We start from the raw sequence: 26,070 nt of genomic DNA on the forward strand, positions 1-26,070 counted from the left end.
AGGTTATCTCTGCTTCCCCCGTCCAGTGCAATGATCAGGTCAGGATGGGCACAGACCCACACTGGGCCAGTCAGATCACACCTTGGGGCTTCTGTTTTAAGGTTTTGGAATAGACACACTTTCTGTTTCCTGGGGTGCAGTAGCCCTGAGGACTGTGTAAGCCTAGAGCTGCTAGTGGCCTCCTTTGCTACCCTGTGGCGTGAGCCTGCTGGGTAGTAAAGAAAATATAGACGAAAGAGCTGAGAGGTGGAGTGAGAGAGCTTTGGTATCTTTGTTTGAATCTCTACCTTCCATCATGCCTAAAGCTACCTGCACTCTGGGACTTCTCAGTATATTTCCTTAAAGCAGTTTGAGTCTAGTTTTGATTATTTGGACTCCAAAATATTCCTGAAAAACGCTCCCTAACATTTTATGCTCTTTCTACCAAAACTCAGAAGCCCTTTGCATGAGTGTCATTGGAAATCCACTGACCCAAATGCCATAGGCTGAGCTTAAGCCATTATCCTTAACACATTCAATTCCATCTAAGAAATTCTTCCCTGAAATCAATCAGGGACCAACTTTAGGACCAGCTTGGGGTCATCATGGCTGTGAAGAGAACAGCCCGACTTTATTAATTTGTTCTGATGAGGAACTTCCTACTGAACTAATTTGGACCTAGATGGGTAATTAATTTAACTCCATGAGCTTCTGTTTCTACATCTGTAAGATGAGGGATAGAAGTAGCAGTATTGAAGGCTTGCTCAGTTTTGTTCAATTCAGTTCAGTCTCTTTCCAAACAGCTCAGGTCGACACAACTCATCCAGTTCCACTCCCATGCACGAGAGCCTCAAGTGACTTAAACTGTACTTAGACAGTCTCCTTCCTCACCTAATCATGGCTCAGGCTGGGCCAGTCACACTCCCTTTCCAAGGAACTGGGCACTGTGTTACAGGAGTTCTACTCCAGGGAAATCAGGATGCATTGTGTGAGAGGCCCAGTGAATGGAGCAAAGGAGTAGAGAAAAGCAGAGAGACACGTGTAAGGACAGGGTCCCACACCTTTGAGACCCAGGAGATCTCCCACTTCGGGACCCAGGAGGTATCTCAACATATGTCCACTAAAGAGCCCTTTGGGCCTCTAGCTGGCTGGAGAGGTTTCTTTTTATTACTCCTAAAAAACAGCAGCCAATCCCTGAGGACAGTTCTTAGCTGAAAATCAGTTCCTGTTTCCACGTGGTCCTGTGGAAGCTCCAGTCCACCCCTCTGTGAAAAGGGTATCAAAGTTGCTTCACCTCAGAGGATTAGAGCTCAGTTGGGATAATGGATGTGGAAAGGAATCTTAAACTTAGAAGACAATAATTTCCCGTAGGAACAGTTGGCATTTATTGGACCCGCTTACTCTTCTTTTAAGGTTTTGTACCAACAGGCGAGCATCACACGCCTCTCCTCGTGATCTCTACACAGATATTACTTCTTGAGGTTACTCACAAGGAGCCAGCCAGCTGGCCGGAGCCAGCTCAGGAGACTGAGCTGGGTGTAGGATGACGGACGGTTCAAAGAGGCCCTTTTCTGATGCAGAATGTCCTTGCTACTAGCCTGAAATTCCATAATTACAGGTTGATTTCCTTATGACTTGAAAACACACTTGAATTAAAATGCAGACTAGGCAAAGTGTCCTTAGATTTGACACCAAAATCATGGCCCACAAAAGGAAAGATGATATATTAGCCTGCTTAGGCTGCCATAACAAACTACCATAGACTAGGTGGCTGAAACAACAGCAATGTATTTTCTCACAGTTCTGTAGGCTGGAGGTCCAAGATCAAGGTCTGATAGGGTTCAGCTTCTGGTGAGGGCTCCCTTCCTGGCTGGTAGACAGCTGCTTTCTCACAGTGTCCTCGTGTGAGAGGAGTCTCTTCTTCTTCTTTTTTTTAAAAAAAATTTATTCATTGATTTTTTCTTAAATAAAATGAATTAACATCCATTATAAAAACTTTAAATCTACAGTAGGGTAAAAATAAACTGTATAAAACCTCCTTTTCAATCCCCTCATTTCTCCACAGAATTAACGATTGTTAATATTTTCTTGTTTATCCTTTCAGAACTCCATTTATTGGTGAGAATGGTGTATATAAATTGTCTTAGCCAGGTGCAATGGCTCATGCCTGGATTCACATCATTTCTGGAGGCCAAGGTGGGAAGATCGCTTGAGGGCAGGAGTTCGAGGCCAGCCTTGGCAATACAGAGAGACCCCATCTCGTGTGTGTTTTCTTTTGCTTTCTCTTGGACATTTGTTTGTTATATTTCTTCCTCTTTTTACAAAACCATTGACTTATCTGTTGATGTGTCATGCCAAATTCAAATAAGAGTGATAGCTCTCTTGTATTGTGGGCAGCTGTTTAACTTAAACTTTGCCCAGAGATTGTCCATGAAGGATTTGCTGACTCATCTTTTCTTGGGATACTGTTTCTCACTTCCCTTTTCCTTTTTTTTTTTCCTGTTCATCTTCCAGCTCCTTTTCATTTTCCTCTTCTTTTTCTCACTCTCTCTTTCTGCCTGCTTCTCCTCCTCCTTCTCTACATTTCTGCTTTCCCTTTTGTTCATCTTCACTGCAATTTCCATTTGATTGTTCTAGATTTTGATCCCAAGGCATAGCTGGTTGTTTCTGTATAAAAAGATTTGAATTATCAGGGGCTTCTGAAGTATCAGGATCTCTCTCCACACTGAAAAAGTTTCTTCTCCCACTTCCTGGACACTCCTTTCCTGGACTTCCTCAAAGTCAATGGCTGCTCTTTCAAAGCTTTCTTTTTTGCTCCTCTTTCTCCTGTCTCTCTTCTTCTTGTAAGAGCACCAGCCCTGTGGGATTCAGGCCCTACCCTTATGACCTCATTTAACCTCTATCACCTCCTCTCAGGCCAAAACAGAGTCACACTGAGTCTCATTGGGAGTTAGAAAATTCAACATAGGAATTTTTGAAGGACACAATTCAGTTCATAGCAGATTGATATATTCGACCTTATCTAAATTTGAAACTTGTGCTCAGCAAAAGACCTGTAAGGAGGATGAAAAGACATGCTATAGACTGGGAGAAAAGATTTGCAACCTATATATCTAACAGAGAACTTGTACATTAAATATATGAATCTCACAAAACTCAACAGTAAAACAAGTTCCAATTAAAATATGGACAAAAATTCTGAACAAAATTTTAGCCAGTTGAATCTAACAATGTATAAATCCCATGACCACATGGCATTTATTCCACATATGTACAGCTAGCTCAATACTTGATAGTTAATGTGATTCACCGTATCAACAGGCCAAAGAAGAAAAATATGATCATAACCATTGACATAGAAAAACATTTGACAACTTCAACACCCATCAATGATTAAAGGCACTCAGTACATTGGGAATAAAGGGGAACTTGCTTGATCTCATAAAGAGCATCTGCACAAACCTAAAGCTAACATCATACTCAATAGTGAAAGATTGAATGGTGTCCTTCTAAGACGGGAACAAGATAAGGATGCCTGCTCTCACCACTCTTACTCAACAATGTACTGGAAATTTTAGTAATTGCAGTAAGGGAAGAAAAAGAAATAAAAGTCATTTAGAGTAAAAAAGAAGATAGAAATGTCTTTATTTGCAGACAATATGGTTGCAATCCCAAGGAATCTGCAAAACAAAACAAAATTTCATAGGACTAATAATTGAGTTCAATAAGATCACAGGATACAAGATCAACACACAAACATCAATTGCACTTCTATATACTAACAATGAACAAGTGGAAACCAAAATTTAAAAATGCAGCACAATTAATAATTGCCCAAAGAAAGGGAAATAGTTATCAAACAGATCAAACAAAACATACACAGTATCCTTATGCTGAAATTACAAAGTGCTGATGAAGGAAACCAAAGAAGACCTAAATACTTAGGGAGATGCCAGCTGTGGTGGCTCACGCCTGTAATCCCTGCACTTTGGGAGGCTGAGGCAGGAGGATCGCTTGAGCTTAGGAGTTTGAGACCAGCCTGGGCAACATAGAGAGACCTCGTCTTTACTAAAAATATACTTTTAAAAAATTAGCTAGCCATGGTGGCGTGCGCCTGTAGTCCCAGCTACTCAGGAGGGTGAGGTGGCAGGATTGCTTGAGCCTGGGATGTCAAAGCTACAGTGAGTCGTGATCGTGCCACTGCACTCCAGCCTGGATGACAGATTGAGACCCTGTCTCAGAAAAAAGAGAAGAAATTGATAAATTGAAACTTACCAAACTTAAAAACTTTTCTTGTAAAAGCTTATGTTAAGAGGACAAAAAGACAAACTACAGATTGGGAAAAATTATTTGAAAATCACGTTAGACAAAGGACTTGTATCTAGAATATGTAACAATTCTTTAAACTCAACAATCCAGTTAGAAAATGGGCAAAAGACATGTAACAGACATTTCACTGAAGAGGATGTACAGATGGGAAACAAGCATGTGAAAAGATATTCCACATCATTAGCCATTAGAAAAATACCAATTAAAAGTACAAGATAGCATTACATACCTACCAGAATGGCTAAAATAAAATATAGTGGTAACACCAAATGCTGCTGAGGATGCAGAAAAATCAGACCACTTATATACTGCTGGTGGAAATAAAAAATAGTACAGCCATTCTAAAAAATAGCTTGTCAGTTTTTTGGTTTTTGTTTTGTTTTGGTTTGTTTTTTGTTTTTTTGTTGAGACAGAGTCTGGCTCTGTTGCCCAGGCTGGAGTGCAGTGGCATGATCTCGGCTCACTGCAAGCTCCACCTCCCGGGTTCACGCCATTCTCCTGCCTCAGCCTCCCGAGTAGCTTGGGACTATAGGCGCCCGCCACCACGTCTGGCTAATTTTTTGTATTTTTAGTAGAGACAGGGTTTCACCATGTTAGCCAGGATGGTCTCGATCTCCTGACCTCGTGATCTGCCTGCCTCAGCCTCCCAAAGTGCTGGGATTACAGGCGTGAGCCACTGAGCCCAGCCTTGGTTTGGTTTTTTTGAGACAGGTTCTCACTCTGTCCACCAGACTGGAGTGCAGTGGCACCATCATGGCTCACTGCAGCATCAACCTCCTGGGCTCAAGCAATCCTCCTGCCTCAGCCCTCCAAGTAGCTGGGACTACAGGTGTGTGTTACCATGTCCAGCTAATTCTTGTATTTTGTTTGGGTAGGGACAGGATTTTGCCATGTTGCCCAGGATGGTCTTGAACTCCTGGGCTCAAGCGATCTGCCTGTCTCGGCCTCCCAAAGTGCTGGGATTACAGGCATGAGCCACCGTGCCTGGCTATCAGTTTCTTTTAAAACTAAAACCGGACTTATTTAGCAATTAGATTCTTGGGCCTTTATCCCAGAGAAATTTTCATTTCAAAATCTTGTGTTTTTAACAAAAATTTATACACAATGTTCATAGAAACTTTATTTGTTACAGCCAGAAAAGCTGGAGACAACCAAAATGCCCTCTATTAATGTGTTAAACTGTACTACATCCGTACCGTGAGACACCATTCAGCAATACAACGGAGAAACTACTGATACCCGCGGCAAGTTGGATGGATCTCAGTGTAGTCATGCTGAGTGAAAAGAGCCAATCTCAAAAAGCTACCTCTCATATGATTCTGTGTATACAATATTTTTGAAATAATAAAATTGCAGAGCTGGCGAACAGATTCGCAGCTGTCGGGGGTTTGGCAAGATGAATGGGGAGGAGGAGGCCATGGCTAAAACAGGATAGCATAAGGGGTCCTTGTAGTCTATATTCTGACTGTGGTGGTGGTCATACAAACTCACATTGCATAGAACTAAATATACACACACACACATGCACAACTGCATGCATGTAAAAGTGGTGAAATTCTAAGGTCAATGTACTGCATCAATGCCAATTTCCTAATTCTGCTATTTACTATAGCAATGCAAGACGTTACCACTGGGGAAACTGGGTGAAGGGTGTATTGCTTCCTTTTTTCTTTTTTTTTTTTCTTTTTTCTTTTTTCTTTTCTTTTGAGATAGAGTCTCGCTCTCTCACCCAGGCTGGAGTGCAGTGGTGCGATCTCGGCTCACTGCAACCTTCCCCTCCCGGGTTCAAGTGATTCTCCTGCCTCAGCCTCCTGAGTAGCTGGGATTACAGGTGCACACCACCACATCCGGCTAATTTTTGTATTTTTAGTAGAGATGGGGTTTCACCATGTTGGCTAGGGTGGTATCCAGCTCCCGACCTCGTGATCCACCCACCTTGGCCTCCCAAAGTGCTGGGATTACAGGCGTGAGCCACGGTGACCGACGGTGTTGCTTCTTATCACTGCATGTGGATCTACAATCATCTCAAAAATAAAAAGTTTGTTTTTTTTTAATGTGGTTACCCCTAGAAAAAAAATTCCATATAAGTGTACAGGTTCCTTTCCACATCCATTATCCCAACTGCTTCCATTTCTGGGAGGTCAAGCAGTCTTGTTCGCCCATTTTGCAAGAGAAAACTAGGACCAAAATGGTCAATAGGGCCAAGCAAAGATCATATTCTTGGTCCTGTGACTGGCTCTGTTCAATAGCTGTAGATAGAGCATTATTATCCCTATTTTACCTATGAGAAAACTGAGTCTCAGAAATAAAACATGTCCAAATTTATATACTTAGAGTATGAAACAGAGCTCTTTTGATTGTAAACTCAAGAAACTAAACCCACGCTGGATTAAGACAAAAAGGTGGCATTGGCTCAGGTAATGGAAAGTCTATGAGTTTCAGGCACAGCTTGACCCAAGTACTAAAACCATGTAATTGGGATTCCACCTCTCAATTTTAGCCCTGCTTTCTTTCACATTGGTTTTATTCCTAGGCAGGCTTTTCCCAAACAATGGCAAAGATATTTTACATTCCACCAACTTAGCAAACCATGAAAAGAGTCCCTCTTCCAATACCTCCAGAAAGGTCCTAAATTGATTCTGACTTGTCTGGCTTGTTACGTACCCAGGAATACGTACAATTGTAATTGGCCTGGTCCGGGTCATGTGCCCGAATTATCTGAACCGAGAGTAGGGAGGACTCGTTCTACAAGGGAGGCTGAGCACACAGAAAACACACATGCGTGGGCTCCCACACTAACCCACAGGTAAATCGGAGGGCTTCCTACAAAGGGCCTGGATAGAGAGCAGCTGTGAACAGTAGCTCAGCTTTCCTTTGATGTTGGCCACCTGTCCTGCCAACCACTCCCTCAATGCTCACCTCTTGCCACTTTGGCAGGAGCAAAGGGGCCCCCTCTAAGTTGCACAGCAATCTAAGCATGGTACAAGGGGAATTCGAAGTTGCTTTAAGAAACCAGCCAGTATTTCTTTCTCGAAGACACCATAGACCCGTCTGCTTTGCAGGGTAATGAGAAGACACATGCGTTAATAAAGGTGAACATTTGCAACTTGCCTACTAGAGACAGCTGAGTGTAAACACCGAATGGGATGCTCCCTTATTATTATCTATGCCTCGCCAGGCCACTTAGGAGGATGCCAAGAGCCCACAGTATTTTATCTCCAGCTCCGACTTCATCAGAGCCAAGTCCTCATCACCCTATAGTCTTGCCAGCCGAGTGGGCAGTGCCAGCCAATGCCGTGGGAGGGGGTGTCCAGTGCATGGTGCCCCTGTTCCAAGGGGCACCCTCTGGAGCTGCTGTCCCTGCAGAGCTAGTGAGGGTAGCTCTGTTTCTGCTGAGGGCTCATACCCTTTCCTGGGTGTGCTTTTGTCTGTTCCCAGGAGCACCACTCATCCGTCGTCCTCACTTTAATCTCCTTCTCCAGCTGACATATTTAAAATTAATGAGGAATTTTTTTCTCATCCAACTCTCTGGTTAGGGCAGTGAGCCTATTTCTCCCCATCAAATGAATCTTCTAGGTAAAATAATGGAAAAATACGTTTTTCTCTCCTACCCTGGCCCTACTTTCAATGTCTTTGGCAGCTCCGAACAGAGCCACTATATAAAAATCAGACACTTTATTGCTCAGTAATTAGCCCAAGCTAGCCCAGGCAGACAGTTTGCAGGTGGAGAGAAGAAGAGATGGATGAGGAAAAGGTGCCCAGGGATGTGGTAGGTGCTTGTGTGTAATGAGCTTTTGAACAATTTCCTGTGCTGGATTTCTGTGGGCAAAAGGTGTCCCTGAGTAGGCTGTGCCAAGTTACTTCCTGAAGATGTGAGCATGAAAAAACTTTTTTTCCTCAATCTCATGGTGTTATGGTCTGAATGTTTGTGCCCTCCCTGCCAAATTCCTGTGTTGAAATCCTCACCCCCAAGGTGATGATGTTCGGAGGTGGGGCTTTGGGAGGCAATTAGGTCATGAGGATGGAGCCTTCATGAATAGGATTAGTGCCCTTAGCAAAGAGACTGCAGAGAGCTCTCTGCAGTCTCTTTGCATTGTGAAAAGGCACAAAGAAGCTGTGGCTGGATGTGGTGGCTCACACCTGTAATCCCAGCACTTTGAGAAGCCAAGATGGGCGGATCACCTGAGGTCGGGAGTTCAAGACCAGCCTGGCCAACATAGTGAAACCTCGTTTCTACTGAAAATACAAAAATTAGCCGGGCATGGTGGCATGTGCCTGTAATCCCAGCTACTCCGGAGGCTGTAGCAGGAGAATCGCTTGAACCCAGGAGGCAGAGGTTGCAGTGAGCTGAGCTGGTGCCACTGCACTCCAGGCTGGGTGACAGAGCAAAACTCCCTCGCAAAGTGAAAAAAAAAAAAAGAGGGGCTGGGCACGGTGGCTCATGCCTGTAATCCTAGCACTTTGGGAGACCGAGGCAGGTGGATTACCTGAGGCCGGGAGTTTGAGACCAGCCTGACCAACATGGTGTAACCCTGTCTCTACTAAAAATACAAAGTTAACCAGGCATGGTGGCACATGCCTGTAATCCCAGCTACTCAGGAGGCTGAGGCAGGAGAACTGCTTGAACCTGGGAGGCGAGGATTGCAGTGAGCTGCGGTCACGCCGTTGCACCCTAGCCAGGGCAACAAGAACGAAACTCCCTCTCAAAAAAAAAAAAAAAAAAAAAAAGAGAGAGAGAGAGAGAGAGAGAAGCTGTCAGTCTGCAACCCAGCACATAGCAGGTGTTCAGAAAGATGTGTTGAACTGAGCTGATGCAGGGTGAATACAGACACAGCTCACACATGAAGCCAGGTGAGCCTTGGCCCAGGCATGCCCTCTGAGAGAGGTGGGGGATAAATGAGAGGATACTGGCCCTCTGTTTCTATCAAGAAAGGCTTCCTGGAGCAGATGCAGCTTGACTCCGTTTGGGAGCACTCTGGACACTTCTGTACTTCTGTGGACCACCACAGGAGACCAAGGAGGCTTCCCTGTCCTCTGTCCTCCCTCCCACCTTCTTTTGTGCTAAGTCCTCCAATCGTCAAGGCCTGATGTTCTCTTGGTGACCACTCTGTCTCTGCTGGTTAAAAAGCCGGTTCTCAAAAGGACTGTCCAGTGTGGCTGACCTTCACTCAGCAGGGTCTGTGACTCCCAGGTGTGAAGCCACTGGCGAAGTATCCAGGGGCCAAGGGCTGATGTGTTTCTCCTCATCCACCTCACTCTGACCCCAGATGCCGGTTAACCCAGGAGAGAGAGGTCCCTGAACACAACCCCAATGGAAGCAAACATAAGTTCTCAATGCCTAAGGGATGGACGTGGCAAATCTGGCCTCAGAGCCTAAACCAAGCAGGGAAGTAACAGCAGCAATTCTGAGGCTGGGAAGACCGGCTTAGGAAAGTTGCAAGCACTGAAGCATTTTTAATTCTTAAAATGTACCAGCGCCCCATTGCCCCACCCTGAGCAGAGGAAAAGACAATCAATTCTTCCATGGCAAAAATGAAATAAAGTGCTCAGCTAATTAAAACTGCTATTGCAGGAAGAAGCCAGCCCTCTGAGATGGTTTTGCCAGAAAAACACAGGATGCCCAGTTAAATTTGCATTGTAGATAAACTAGAAAACAATCTTTCGTTTAAGTATGTCCCCTGAAATATTGGGGACTAAAAATTGGGGACTAAAAATTATTGTTTACTTAGCTGAAATTCAAATATAACTGGGCCTCCTCTACTTTGCCTGGCAACCCTGCTCCGATAGGTAGAGGCTGTTGCTGAATCGCTGCTGTGTGTTCTGTTCGCAGGTGGTGGGCAATACGGAGGAGGATGAAGAGGCGTGGTCCACCGCAACAGGTTGCCCAGAGAGGCTGTAGAGAGTTTAAAAGGAAGGAGAGGGATCACCAGACCATGAAATAGGTACAAAGGCATTCCTGTCCAAAATACCGAAGACTTGGGAACAGCATAAATGTTTCACATCAGGAAAATGGTTTGAAGTGATGGTATATTTATATGATGGAATATCAGGTAGACACTAGATAGTATGTTTGGGAGGAAACTTCAAAAACTTTGAAAAGAAAATGCCCACCTTGTCTGCCTCTGAAGAGCCCTGAGCTCCCTGGACCCACACAGTTGGGCAATGAGGGCTTTTATCTTGTAGTTACTCCTGAAGATGAGTCCAGGCCTTTAAAGTTGGCCCTGCAGGTTCACATGCCAGTTCTGTGGCTTCCTAGCTGTGCCATCTTCGAAAAGTTATCTTTCTGTGCCTCAATTGTCCCATCTCTAAATGGGGCCAATATGGGCCAACCTCATAGTGTTCCTGTGAGGATCAGGATGTGATAAACATTCAGGACAGTGCCCGGGACATGGTAATAGCTTGGTGCAATAGCATCAGCTCAGTGTGCATTAGCTGTGATTTCTCCCATTTCCCACAAGGAGGCTGGAGAAAGTACAGGCATACCTGGAAGATCCTGAGGGTTCAGGTCCAGACCACTGCAATCAAGTGAGTCAGACAAGTTTCTGTTTCCCAGTTAATGTTAAATGTATGAAAGTTATGTTTACACTCTACTGTGGTTTATTAAGTATGCGATAGCATTATGTCTAGAAAACCAGTCTAAATACCTTAACTTTGAAAGCTACTTTATTGCTAAAAATTGCTAATGATCAAGTGAGCCTTCAGCCAGTCATGATCTTTTTGCTTGTGGAGAGTCTTCCCTCAATGTTGATGGCTGCTGATTGATCAGGGTGGTGGCTGATGAATTTGTGGGTCACTGTGGCAATTTCTTAACATAAGACAACAATGAACTTTACTGTATCCATTGGCTCTTCCTGTTGCGAAAAATTTCTCTGTAGCATGTGATGCTGTTTGAGAGCATTTTATCCACAGAATAACTTTTTTTTTTTTCAAAATTGGACTCAATACTCTCAAACTCTGCTGCCTTAGTAATTAAGTTTAGGAATATTCTGAATACTTTGTTGAATTTCAACAGTGTTCCCGGCATCTTCACCAGGAGTAGATTCTATCTCAAGAAACCACTTTCTTTGTTCAATAAGAAGCTACTCCTCATTCATTCAAGTTTTATCAAGAGGTTGCAGCAATTCAGTCTCATCTTCAGACTCCACTTCTAATTCTAGTTCTCTGGTATTCTCTTGCTATTTCTACCACGTCTGCAGTTATTTTCTCCACTGAAGTCTTGAACCCCTCAAAGTCATCTATTGTTTCAAACTCCTATTAATGTTGTGGGGTTTGTTTGTTTGTTTATTTGTTTTTGAGAAAACAAGGCCTCCCTCTGTTGCCCAGGCTAGTCTCAAACTCCTGGGCTCAAGCAACCCTCTCACCTCAGTCTCACAAAGTGTTAGGATCCACCATGCCTGGCCAGTGTTATTTTCACCTTCTCTCATGAACCACAAATGTTCTTAATGGTATCCAGAGTGATGAATGTTTTCCAAATTTTCAGTTTACTTTGCCTAGATCCATCAGAGGAATCATTATTTATGGCAACTACAGCCTTATGAAATGAATTTCTTAAATAAGATTTCGGAGTTGAAATGACTCCTTGATCTTATGAGTTGCAAAATAGATGCTGTGTTAACAGGCATGAAAACAACATTAATCTCCTTTGACGTCTCCATTGGAGCTCTTGGGTAACTATGTCTATTGTCAATAAGCTGTAATGTTGTGAAAAGAATCTCTTTTTCTGAGCAGTAAGTCTTAAGAGTGGACTCAAAAAATTCAGTAAACCATGCTGTAAACAGATGTGCTGTCAGCCAGGCTTTGTTGTTTCACTTATAAAACATTGAGTAGAGTTCACATAATTCTTTTCTTTCTTTTCTTTTTCTTTTAATTTTTTATAGCAGAAAGTAAAGGCTAAGAGTTAACATCATTCTTAAGGCCCCTAGCATTTTGGGAATGGTAAATGTGCATTGACTTGAAGTCACGAGCTGCATTAGCTTCTAACAAGGGAGTCATCCCATCCTTTGAAGCTTTGAAGCCAGGCATTGACTTCTCTCTAGCTCTGAAAGACGTAGAGAGTGTCTTACTCCAACAGAAGGCCATTTCGTCTACATTGAAAATCTGTTGTTGAGTGTAACCACCTTCATCAATATCTCAGTTTGATCTTCTGGATAACTTGCTACAGCTTCTACATGAGTACTTGCTGGTTCTTCTGTACTTTTCTGTTAGAAAGAAAGCTTCTTTCCTTAAACCTCATGAACCGATCTCTGCTAGCTTTCAACTTTTCTCCTGCAGCTTCCTCATCTCTCTCAGCCTTCATAGAACTGAAGAGAGTTAGGGCCTTGCCCTGGATTAGGTTTCAGCCTAAGGGAGTGTTGTGACTGGTTTGATCCTTTATCCAGACCATTCGTGCTTTCTCCATATCAGCAATAAGGCTAATAATAAGGTTTCACTTTTTTTTTAAATCTTCACGTGTTCCTTGGAGTAGCACTTTTCATTTTCTTCAAGAACTTTTCTTTTGCATTCACAACTGACTGGTGCAAGAGTCATAGCTTTCAGCCTGCTTGTCTTTCAATATGCCTTCCTCATTAAACTTAATAATTCCTAGCTTTTAATTTAAAGTAAGAGACATGTGACCCTTTCTTTCACTCATTTAGAGGCCATTGTAGGGTTATTAACTGGCCTAATTTCAATATCATTGTGTCTCAGGGAATAGGGAGGGCCAAGAAGAGAGAGAGAGATGGGAGAACAGCCAGCTAGTGGAGATTTTTCTTTTCTCTCTCTACCACCTTAGGACAAACTCTTGTTAGGTTACCTTTCCAGCCCTAATCTACCAGGTTGGGAGCTGTGCAGGGCTGGGCTTTCAGGAAGCAGAATAGAGAGCTTTTCAATGCAGTGTGGTAGAAGGTCACTGGCTATGTCTTCTGGCCCCAAACACCACACATCACCCACCTCTCTGACACCTGCCAGTTTCAGCATCTGAAAGGTGACAATTTCCAATTTATTTCCCAGGGTCTTGAAAGATGGGTCCTTTGTAGAACCTCAAGTGGCCCAACGGGGGCTAACTGGCAGCTGGGTTGCACATGGTACTTAGGTAAGGGTAGGGGAGCAGAAGTACCCAGAGGTTCATACAATAGGTGTGTTAGTCTTAGGTTTTAAGAAACTGAACTGTACTGTGGTTGCTTGAGTATGCTGTGTTTATTATAAGGGCAGCTCTGGAGTAAAGGATGGAATATAGATGACATGCACAAGCTTCAAAGGGACCCCAGAAATATTTTTACAGTCAGGCCTCATGGGAATAGAAAAGTGATCCAGGAAGGGTGGTCTTAGGATGATCATCACCTCAGCAGCAGGAGCCCTCTGATGCCCTTAGCCCTTACCTTTACTCAGCCCTTAAGGGTCTTTCTTCCATTGCCCCTATTGAAGCAGGAAATTTTCCCTGACCCTTTTGTGGGTGGGAACCAGAGTGCAGGCACTGGAGCTAGCCAGCTGCTTTGGTGCCAGTGGGGGCAAACTCCACTCTCTTGAACCCATTGTACTCAACCTGTCATGGGAGGGAGCATGCAGGTGAGTGGGTGTGGGAGCCAGGGTGAGTGCTTTTGGGCGCCAGCAGAAGCAAAACTCCATGTAGGCCTTGCAGCAGCATCTAGCAGGGAATATCCATGACCCCCAAAGACCCAGAAGGAGTGTTACAGTCAGCGTTCTTTTAGCTTTGCTGTCTATGGACAATTTAAGTGTTAACAGCTCAGTGAGCCCTCTGCCCTTTCACGTGAGGTGGCTGCTTTCTGCCAGTGAGGGCAGAGGGTCAGTGTGACAGTCTTTTGCATCTGCACCTATGGTACCCAAGCTTTTGTTCACTGTCCAGGAAAAATCAGATTGTACAAATGAATTAAAGGGTGGTGAATGCAAAAGATTTTATTGCCGATGAAAGTGGCTCTCAGCAGGAAGGGGAGCTGGAAGGGGGATGGATTGGGAAGGTGATCTTCCCCTGGAGTCCAGCCATCCCCAGCCAGACTCCTGTCTGAAGCAACACCATCAAGCCACCCCTCTGAAGTCAAACTGCTTCTCCCTGACATCCAACTATAATCTCCGACGTCCTGCACTTCTCCTCTTCTCCTCTCTACCCGTGCAGCCTAGGGTTTTTATGGGCAGAAGATAGGAGACAGGGCAGGCCATGGGTGGTTTTGGAAAGTGCAACATTTGAGCAGGAAAACAGGAATGCATGTTCTCACTTTGGGCTGTGGTTCCAGGCTTGAGGGTGGGACCCTTACTGGTGACTCACCCTCTTCTGCCCAGAATTTCCCTGCCTCCTGTCCCTATCACTATGACTGCTTGCAACCTACTCTTTCTCTTTCCTCTACCTCCTGGCCTCTGCTAGTTACAGCCTCTGCCTATTCACAGATTCTCCAGCTCATGGCTTCTGAGTATTACTTCTCTCTGATGGAGGTTGAGTTTATTTTCCCATGACCGAGCACTCAATTGCCTCTCTCTGTTTCATATTTATACTGCTCAAGGAATGAGTCTGCAGAATAGGCACTGGCCATGCTGTCTATCCACTGTCCAATCAGCTGTGGCCATGTGGTCACATGATCATGGTTCCAACATGGCAGCCCACAGTGGGAGGAACTCATGGGAAGAGGACTATGGGAGAGGCAGACACCCCAAGGCTTGTCCTGCCCACATCAGGGGGATGAAAAAGAGGGGGTATGACTGTGCCAATAATAAATTTTCTCTATTTTATAGATTGGCTGCTAGGGGAGGGTCTGGTAAAATGAAATGAGACACTGAGTTGGTCATAGAACTTTATTTTCAATAATTAGGCTTTATTTTAAAGAATCCTTAGAGTTCATCCCACAAACGCCAGAGAGCCAAGGGGCACTGTTTGAAAAAAAATAACACTAGGTCAAATCTGACCCTCTAACCTTGTAGCCAGGCCACTTTTTTCATTTTTCACAAGTCAGACACGCCTTTGGGGACAGTGATAAGAACACAAGGAAGTGGTCCCAAGTGCCTTAGACGCTTCAGCATCATCTGGTCAGTGAGGACAGTATTTGTTGCTCTCTCTAGGCACTACTAAGTTAAAGATGTACAGGACATATCATGTAGCTGGTTTATCTCTGAGGTAGTCTTCCAGCTGCCTTGATCTTGTCTTGGGCATGTCTGCTGGGTTCTATAACTTAATACGGTAAGTCATTTTAACAGGTAAACAGTGAAGTTTTTTGGCTTGGGGGTTGGGGGATTGGAAGAGAAGGGGAATGAATGTACCAAAGACATCTAAGGGGAAAGAATCCAAAAGAGAAAAGGGAATATTTATCCACTTAACATTTACACTAAAAAAAAAAAAAAAAGTAGTTTTCTTTAAAACACTTAGCTTAACTATCAAAATGGAAATGCTCATGAGGTAATTCACATGAAAGAGGCAATGACTGATGGCTTAAAGATAATGTATACCAAGTGCTTTATCTGTATCAAGTCACTGGTCTCCACAATCTTATGAGAGAGGTACAATTTTGATTCCATTTTACATATAAGAAAACTGAGGCCCAGAATCATTAATTCACTTGCCCAAGGTCTTGCAGCTAGCAAGTGGCAGAGGTGGTGGCATTTAAATCCTGACAGTCTAACTCTCAGAGTTTAGGCTCTGAATTGCAATGTTCTCAAAGGAAATTTAAAACTACATGGAATTGAATGGAAATGGTAACACAACATATTAAATTGGATGGGATGCAGCCAGTATTTATCCAGCATGCATTATGTCTAAGTGGTTTTAAGTCCATTACCTCTATGAGGCAGGGTCACCTGAGCACACCCATGCTCAGAGAGGTCAGGTACTGGCACAAGGTCACACAGGTAGGAGATGGAAGAGCCAAGATAAGAACAGAGGTCTAGTTCCAAAATCTGCCATCTACTCATTAATTCTCCCTGTGCACAAGTGATACCTTTCAAGGTACATTTGCATTTTGATGGGAGATAATCCATCAACCCAAGGAATAATCATTGATGGTGGAAATTCTAGAAATAATTTAGCTTGTGGGAGGGCATCTTCCAAGCATCCCTGAAATTATAGTTCACAACTCGCTATTTCCTAAGTCAGCTCTGCTAAAAGGTGACAGAATCTGAGCTCTGCTTGGGCAGTTTTCTTTCTCCCTCTTCCCTCAGGCATCCCCTGTGGGAGAAAGGAGGAGCTCAAGGTCAGGAGAGCACTGTTCCTGGGAGGTAAGTGCAGCACTCAGCCGCATTGACTCCAGCTGGCATCCTTCAGTGTGGGAGGCCTCATCGTCTATCCTTGCAGGGCTTTGTTCCCTGCAGGCCTCTGAATGTGAGATCCACCCTCTTTGGATTTCTGGGGCAATTTTTGCTTTACTTTTTCACCTGACCCTTTGGTTTAAAAACACAATAAGGAGTTGGAATTATTAGCATTGGAGTTAAAGAATGCTGGCTTTTAGGACCTGTTTTTTTTTCTGGTCAAGCTGAGAGAGGAAATCAAAGCTTCCATTCTTCTCCCTGGAAACAGAACTTACAGAAGTGTGCCTTATTACATCATTGTTGATAAAAAGCAAGTGGGAAATACTTGAGAATGTGAAAAATCACAGAGTAACTGTGTGTGCATTCTACAGGGTAAAATCAATGGATGACATCCTTCCTGAGACTTAAGATGGTCCGGTCCAAGTTAAGAAGAGGGGGTTAGATGGAGATGCCAGGAACTGATGAAACTCTGTGCAAAGCACAGCACAGTTAGTGCCAAGAGGAGGAGGTGGTCCTCTCACCTCCGAGGACTTCAGAAGGCTGGTTGGCCTGGGGAATGCCAAATACTCAGTAGTGCCTCTGTTTCCTAATTGGCCAAAATGTGAAAAAGTAAATGGGCTCAAATAAATATTAATGAAGTGTCGACTATGTACTACATTGCAAAACAGCCTTTGTGGTTAGGAAATTGACTTTGCAAAAATTATGACAGTAAGAAATCTGACATAGTTGATCTCATCTTGCTTCTGATCTCCAGGCTGTCCTTGGTCATTCCTGGGCATAGGACAAGCTAACTTTCGGAGGAATTTAGTTTATAGTTTACATTTAAAGCAAAGATGATAATAGCCCTTCCCCAACCTAAACCACCTTTGTAAAACTAATGAAAGTCCACAAGGTTAGGATTATGAGAGGGGCCTGAATTCCGACAAGACAGGCATAGTTTCTATAATCCCTTACTGCTCAGGGATCATGTGGCCAGAGGTCACAAGATTTGTGACTTTTCCAATTGCTTTTATAAGTAACATCGCTATTGTAGAACTTAAGATTGGTTTTTTGAGATCTCTTTCAGACTGACCCCACCAGGACTCATGACTCATGGCTCAACAGGTCTTGTGGCCCCCACGCAGAGGCAGACTAAGTGCACGAGGACCATTTTCCACACCCTTATGATTTCATCCCCAACCAATCAGCAGCAGCCATTCCTTAGGCCCCTGTCCACAAAATTATCCAAGATACCCAAAAGCCAAGCCTTTGGAGAGACTGATTTGAGCGATAACTCCTGTTCTCCCACGTGGGTCAGCCTCACGCCAGTTAAACTCTTTCCCTATTGCAATGCCACGACCTCAGTGAACTGATATTGTCTGCGCCATGGGCAGGAAGAACCAGTCAGTCAGGTGACTGCAGTTAGACAAATGAGAAGTTAATCTGTGGGTCTTTCACTGAGCAACAATGACTTCATCTCTTTGAGCCTCAGCTTCCTCATTTATAAAATGGTGCTCATAGTAACTGTACCTGAATGTAACAAGCCCAGGGCCTGAACTCTGATACCCCCCAAGGAAACACAAATAGGCAAGTCAGAAATCCTCTTTTATAACAAAGCAAGGAGGGGAATGCACCAGCCATGCCCAGCAGGGCTTTCTAAAACTCTCCTCAAAGTTGTATTCCACAGGATACCAGCTCTCTCTCCACTCCCCACCAGCCCCTGCCACACTCTCAAATATTTTCTTCTTCCTGAGCTCTCCATGCCCTTTGTTCTATAGATCAACGTGACTTGTAGATCAATGTGTTCTGTAGATTAATATTCAGACGTCTCTGGTACTGCACCCCACGCTCTGCAGCACATCAGTGGGGTGGGGTTGAGTTGAGGTTTACACAGAATAATAACTTTTTTTTTTGATACACAATCATGCCGTAGGTTGACATGATAATTAAAGAAACCACAGATGCAAAAAACCACTAACAATACACCTAAAATGTGGAGCGAGCTCAGTAAAAGTTCATTTCCTTCCTCCTCCCGCAGACACAAAGATCAAACGTATCTGAGAGCGTTTTGGAAATGGAGCACACAGTAGGGCCCTATTCTGATGAAAGCACTGATCTGATGCTGAGATAAGAGGTAGCAAAGTGATGGTCTAACCCCACTTGGGGGTGCGATCAGCTATCCTTCCATGGGCCAACTCCCAGGGTGGGATGGGGTCTCCCGTCCTGAAGGGACAGAGGAGAGAAGGGGAGCAGAGGTGGTCTAAGGCGAAACCTATGAAAGGAATGGTGATCTCAGAGGGGGTGGGGTTAAGACACTGATCTGTGGGCTAAAAAAAAAAAAAAAAAAAAAAAAAAAAAAAAAAAAAAAGATACCTCAGGAGAGTTGGTTAGCAGGAACCTATCCTCACTTGTAGCTGGAAAGCAGTCCGGTTGGGGCTATTTGGTCTCTTCGAAGTCAACTAAAAACACACAAGAGACCAGGCACAGTGGTTCATGCCTATAATCCCAGCACTTTGGGAGGCCGTGGCAGGAGTAGGACTTGAGCCCAGGAGTTCAAGACCAGCCTAGGCAACATAGTAAGAGCTTGTCTCTCCACCCCCTGCCGGCAAAAAAAAAAAAAAAAAAAAAAAAAAGAGCTGGGTGTGGTGGTACATGCCTGTGGTTCCAGCTGCTCAGGAGGCTGAGGATGCAGTGAGTCATGATCACGCCACTGCCCTCCAGCCTGCGTGGCAGAGCCAGACCCTCTCTCAAAAATAAATAAATAAACAAAATAAAAAATAATAAAAAATATATATTTTTATTGAACGAAAATGGTAACACATGTGTGTGTGTGTGTGTGTGTATATATAATATATATATATAATGACCCCTTCCTTTTTTTCCTAATATTTTCCCTAATTACACAACAGAACAAGCCAAGAAGAAACAAGGTCAAACTTTCTAGAAGGCCTGGATCCTTTCTCCATGAGGAAAATAAAATCATGCAGCCCCTTAGGGCTTCAGTCAGTGATCCTGTTATGGGCTGAATGTTGTCACCCAACAAATTCACCTGGTGAAGTCCTAACCCCCAGTACCCACCGATTGTGGCTGTACGTAGAGATTGGGTCCTGAAAGAGGTAGTTAAGGTAAAATGAGGTCACAAGGGTGGGTCCTAATCCAATATGACTGGTCTCCCTATGAGAACGTGAAGATGGCCATCTACGAGCCAAGGAGAGGGGCCTCAGAAGAAACCAATCCTCCTGACACCTTGATGTTGAACTTCCAGCCTCCAGAATTGTGGGAGAAATAAATGTTGTTTAAGCTGCCCTGCCTGGCACCCTGTCATGGCAGCCCTAGCAAACTAGTTCAGCTGCACTTCTCTGCGTGGAGACCTCTGGTCCCAGGGCAGATGTTCCAGCTCCTCCTCTTCCCTCCTGTGCCCTGCTGTTCCCCTACCGGTTGGCTCCTCCTGCCTGCTGGCTCTGCAGTGGCACCAACACCGAGGCAGGGGTCAGCAGGGGTGTGCTCTGGGTACCCCTGACCCCAGAGACCTGAAGCTGGCCCAGGAGGGTCATGGATGGGCACCGCGGTGGGGAGAGGACAAAGCTGGAGTCAGTGCAGCCTTGTACCTACCACACGAGCACTGTGGGCAGGCGGCCGGCAGGGGCAGTCTCGCTGTATTTGAATGAGACCTGCTGGGTTTGCTGAGCCAGGAGACAGGCCCTGACTTCCCTGAGCATCCAAGAAGTTGAAGCATGGAAAGAGGTCATTTTCCTTGGCCCAGCTTGGGGAGCCGAGGTCTGCATATGCCTCCCCCCTCCGGAGGAGGCAGAAGCCCTCGGAAGACTCAGCTCCCTCAGTCAGGAGGAGAACCTGGTGCCTCCCAGAGGTGAGCACAGGTGTAGGCATAAGCAAGTTGAATCTGACTTAGAGGCCTAATATTTACTTTCCATCCTTATTCAAACCCCTCAACCTCCATCCTCCAGGGTGGCACAAGAACCAGGCAGCTTTTAAAGTGGCAGAAAATAGGGGTGAGGCCACAGCCCTTCAGGTCCTGGAGTTGCCTCTGAGGGGCTCATTATCTCCATGCATGGGGTCCTTTACAGGCGGGGAAACTGCTGCTTCCAGGCCACAGGGGACCAGGGACCTCAGATGATGCTGGCAGCCATAAGGGCTGGGGTCACACCCCCGGAGGACACACAGTGTTTCTCCTCTGAGGATCTATCCTTATGAGAGCCTCTAACCTATTCTTTTCAAGAACTAGGTGCTCTCTGTCTCTCGCTCTCTCTCTCCTTTGAGAAGCTTAGGGTTCCAGAAAAATAAAAGCCAGGAGGGCAGGGTAAAGTCAAGCAAACTGCTTGCTGAAAAATTGGGTATGAGAAATTGGAGCTGAAATGCAATCATTCTGCCACACCTGCTACACACAGCTTTGCTTCCCGGCCCTAGTCATGGGCTGAGGAAGACTCAGGGTCCAGCTCAATCCCAGCAGGCTTGTAGCTGACCTCAAGGCCACCAAACTGCATCTCCCTGAATGCAGGGACCGTGTCTTGCTTATCACCATAGCTACCATTTATCGAGAGCATTCTCTCTCAATGTGTGAAGTGGTTTCATATCAGTTATCACTAACCCTCACCACACTGAAGTCAGATGTTATTATCATCTTTTAACAGGCATGGAAATTAAGGTTCAAGAAGGTGACTTGCCCAGGACTTCACAGCCCATAGCTGCTGGAGGTGGGATTTGAACTCGTCTGTGAGGTTCAACATCACCCAGTCCAGTGCCTGCTCCTGACAGAGACTCAGCAAGTGCAGCTCTGCGTGTTTCTCCCATCATGGGGGCCTGCTTGGGGGAAAAATCTTGCTGAAGAAAGGTGGCCGATGGTTTCGAGAGAAGAGACGCTTATTCATGCAATTCCCAAGAATCCCATCTCCGGCTTAGGACACCTTTTCTGATTTCCCATTCAAAGGGATTGACATACGCTCAGGGGCTGAGGCAGCAGCTGTTTTCCCTGTGCACAGACTGGAGAGCGGTGTGTGAGTGAAGTCTGCGGCCACTTCTCTCCTCCTCCCCCGAGCCTTCTGGGGTTTGGGTTTATGACTCCAGAGGCGGAGAAGCCTGTTCCCTTTCTGTGTGGATCCCGTCATTGACAGAGTCTGTTTTAGAAGAGCATTTTTAGATGGCAGCGAACGTTCCAGACCCCAAAGCATTCTCTTTGCAGCACCATCTAGCTTGGGTGGGGATCGGGTGGGTTTGTGAACACATGTGTGTGTGCGAGTGTGTGTGCAAGTGTGTGCACGTGTGTGTCAGCCTGTCTGTCTGGCTCTGCTGGTAGCCACCTCTGTGATATCCTGACTATTTAGCCGGGGCACCATCCAGCCGTAGGAATCTTCAGCAAACCTGCATTCAGACGAACGCCCTTGTTTTGGCCCTGAGAAGAAAGTCCGTTGAGTCTGAGGGCTTCAGAGTCATTTTCTCAAGGCATTCGTTCAGCTTTGTTTCCCCTGCTGCTACCCTCTCTGAAGTCGTTATTACTCATTAGGTATATTGCACATAGAGGAAAAGTAGGTCAAGGATTAAAAAAAAAAAAGAAAGAAAAAGAAAAAAATCATCTCTGGGAGAAGCACAAGTATTGTGTAAAGCTATTTTGAACTTGCGTGAGATTTTTCAAGGGGGAAATGTTTTGTGCAGGGATGGCTGCTGTCACAGCCGACTTACCAATTAATGCCCATGTCTCGGCCTTTCAGGCGCTAACCACGTGCCCTTAGAATTCCATTTTGAAATGATAATTCTGCCCAGTGGGGTGAGCAGCCTCTCAATCCAGCTTCTATACAATATAGGCCACCTCGAGGGTCTTCCGTGGAACAGGAACAAGAGAATCCTGAGAAATCTCTGTAAAGGAACAGAAAGAATGAGAGAGAGAAATGTGAGTCTGACCCCGGGCGCTGGGACCTATGTGCCACCCAGGTTTGGAGCAAGGCTGCGGGGCAGATGATGTCCAGGACAGCCTCAGAAAGTCCGGGTTCTGGAAAAAAACCACGTTCCAGCTCACTCTGCTCCGACCTGCATCTGCTCTGTGCTGAAAGCTTTGTTGCTGCCGTGAATATATTTAGGGGGAATAAAATGTGCAGTATCAAAGCGACTGGCTTGAAGTGGGCTGGATGCATCCTAGGCTCCGTGGGGGGAAAAGGCCTCTAGTTAGCAGTTGACAGAAGGGGGAAGGCAGTGAGGACTGGGCCCACCCACGGGAGTCTGGGCACGAGGCGGGTCCTGGTTCCTAGGCTGCCCTGTGGGAATATGCTCCATGGGCTGGGGCTGCTGTGCTGGCTGCTTTTGCCACCAGGGGGTCACCACGCTGGGCTTCTCCATGCTGGGCTATCATGATAATACCCAGGGTTTACAGGTTTGCAGGCATGATCTCGCGCAGTATTGTTTTGCTCCCTTTCACAAAGGAAGGAAGGAAAAGAGAGGCAGGAGGAGAGAGAGGAAGCCAGACAAGCGTTCAGCTCTGCTAGTCGTTCCTCGCCTGGGTTAGGCTTCCCTGGAAAGTAGCCCGCATTGTCTCGCACCTTCTTCTTCTGACAGCCAGGTGCTCCTACTGGGAGCATACCTGTAGTAGGCCATCGCTGTGCCAGTTGACTGAGAAAGCAGTGTCCCTGCTTTTCTGGAAACTTCCATACAACACAATTCCCGATGGAAAGCATTTAACGATTATAGGTGGGGCTGTGATCAAAAAGTAAACTCTAGAAAACGTTAACAGCTAAGCTGGGCGTGATGGCTCACACCTGTAATCCCAGCACTTTAGGAGGCCAAGGCATGCAGATCACCTGAGGTCAGGAGTTCGACAGCAACCTGGCCAACATGGCAAAACCCCTATCTCTACTAAAAATACAAATTTTCATTAGCCGGTAGTGGTGGCACGCACCTGTAATCCCAGCTACGTGGAAGGCTGAGGTAGGAGAATCACTTGAACCTGGGAGGTGGAAGTTGCAGTGATCTGAGATTGCACCACTGCACTCCAGCCTGGGCAACGGAGTGAGACTCTGCCTCAAATTAAAAAACAACAAAAAAAGGTAACAGCAAGTGGTTACAACCCATGAATCTTTAATCATTTTAAATAGTAAAGGCATATGGAAACTCTTATAATATTAGGGCTAAAATGCACCTTAGGGATGATTTAATGCACTTTTTCAAATGATAAACAAGATCCAGATAATTATGTCAAATATTTACAGTAACCCATCTTATTGGTGCCAGTTTGAGAACAGAACCCACATTTGCAAATAATCTCAACACCTTCCGTTTCACCTCACTTTTCAAAGGTCCTTGAGAAGGGTATTTGCACACTGCCTGGAAGGTAGTTGCAATGGCTATAAAGTCTTCCTATTGCATAAATAGAATTCTACTCTATCTGTGTTAACCTAGCTAAAATTAATGTGCTTGCAATAAAACTCACCAACTAAACATGTAAAAACAGTCATTACTTTTCCTTCTTTGTGTTCATTTAGTGGGTTTTGGGGAAATGATTTAGATAGCCAATGTCTCAGAATTGCTGTCCAGTCCAGGGAGACTAAATTGGTGATTTCTTTTTCTCTCGACGAATGTTCCTATAACAGGCGGTGACTTTTAAAATCATTCTGGAGATGATTCCCTTCTAAAAGTAGCTGTTATATTCTTTAAACATTTGCATTCATTGGTTGGTGAAATGGGAACCTTGACAGTGCTGGGGAAGATGAGCCAGATAATCCATAATGGCATGGTAACCCCTTGGCAGAGAGGGGAGGGCTGCAGGGATGCTGGATCTGTGTGGGCAGCAGTGAGCAGTGGTGGACCCTGAGAAGTGGAGAGTAGAATGGGGCAGAGCCCGGGAGGATGGTGCCAGTGACTCTGGGGGCCACAGAAGCTCACATCTGTTTAATGCAAACTGTGACAGCTTCCTCCTGCTCCTCTCCTACAGTTGCATTAGTTCCTCCTTAGTTCATGCAGAGATGCCTTTGATTTCTAGGCATCGTTCCCCTCTCACTTTCCATTGCTGGAAACATGGCTTTGCTACCGAGGTAGCCTTCACTAGAGGGGGCGTCTAAACTTTCAAACTGTTTCACTCTGGCCTCCACCCTTACCTCTGCATCAAAATTGCTCTAGCCGATGACCACTATGGAGCCTAATCCAGTGGAAACTTTTCAGTGTTCATCCTACATGACTTTTCAACAGCCTTTGGCGTGGCTGTCCATGCTCTCCTTCTTGAAATACTCTCCTCTCTTGTTTCTGAAATACTCCCAGCCCTTCTGCAATCCTGTCCCTCCTTTTCTATTGCCAGCAGCTCCTCCACTACAGTGTTTCAATGTTGAGGTTCCTCAAGCCTTGCTCCTAGATTCTCTTCTCTTCTCACCATGTTCTTGCTCTTTAAGAGAATTGCCTTCCCTGCCCAGAAATACCAAGGAATAGGGGGAGTGCAGGTGGGGGAACACCACCCACTGAAAGAAACTCAATTTCCATGACAAGGGAAAGCCCTTCTACCCACTCAGGGACCAATGGGATATCCAGCAGCACCAGAGAAACCCAGCAGACCAAAGGCTCTGAAAATTAAACTGACATTGGAACCAGAGTCCATAAGGTAAGGCGAGATGCATGTGCTAAACCTAAATAGGGTAACTGACTGCTAATATGAAATATTTATATAGGACCCAGACTCTCCTGACATAACAGACAAGATATCCAAGATATAATTAAAAACTCACCATTCATGCCAAGAACCAAAATAAAAAATCTCAATTCAAAGGAGCAAAGACAGGCAGCTGACACCAACACCAAGATGAGTCAGATTTGAGATTATCTGACGAGGATTTTAAAGTAGCATCATAAAATGCTTCAAGTTATAAATTCTCTTAAAACGAATGAAAAAATTAAAAATCTGAGAAAAAAATAGAAGTTCTAAAAAAGAACCAGATGAAAATGTAGAACTGAAAAAATACAATAACAGAGATTTTTAAACTTACTGTATGAACTCAATAGTAGAGTGAAGATGAGAGAGGATATATGTGAACTTGAAGACAAAAAAAATAGAATTCACTAAATCTGAAAAACAGTGAGAAAATTGACTGAAAAAAGACCAGAGACTCAGAGACCTTTGAGACAATGAGAGAAGACCCAACATTCCTATCATTGGAGTTGCAGACATGAGCCACTGTGCCCAACTCCTCAAACAATTTTAAAGAATTGAAATCATATAGTGTGATACCCAACCATAATGGAATCAAACAAGAAATCAGTAATAGAAAAACAACAGGAAAATAACAAGCAAGGAGTAATTGAATAACATACTTGTAAATAATCTGTGGGTTGAAAGAAAGCCTACAAGGAAATTTTTAAAGATACATAGAACTGAAAGAAAATGAAAATACAACCTATGAAATTTGTGGAATGCAGTTAAAGCAGTACTGTGAGGAAATTGTTGGCAATAATGTTATATTACACAAGAAGAATATCTTAAATTAATAATCTCAGTTCCTACCTCAAGAACCTAGAAAAAGAAGAACAAAATAAACCCAACACAAGCAAAAGAAAGAAAATAAGTATGAGTGGAAA

At 44.7% G+C, this 26,070-nt stretch overlaps 1 pseudogene; it reads right to left on the reverse strand.

Annotated features, from left to right (window-relative positions):
- Positions 1–2,193: 2,193 nt before the first annotated feature.
- LOC104680707 lies at positions 2,194–20,063 on the reverse strand (annotated as a pseudogene).
- Positions 20,064–26,070: the final 6,007 nt, after the last annotated feature.

The sequence above is a fragment of the Rhinopithecus roxellana genome, chromosome 17 (assembly GCF_007565055.1).
Source record: "Rhinopithecus roxellana isolate Shanxi Qingling chromosome 17, ASM756505v1, whole genome shotgun sequence".
Lineage (NCBI taxonomy): Eukaryota > Metazoa > Chordata > Mammalia > Primates > Cercopithecidae > Rhinopithecus > Rhinopithecus roxellana.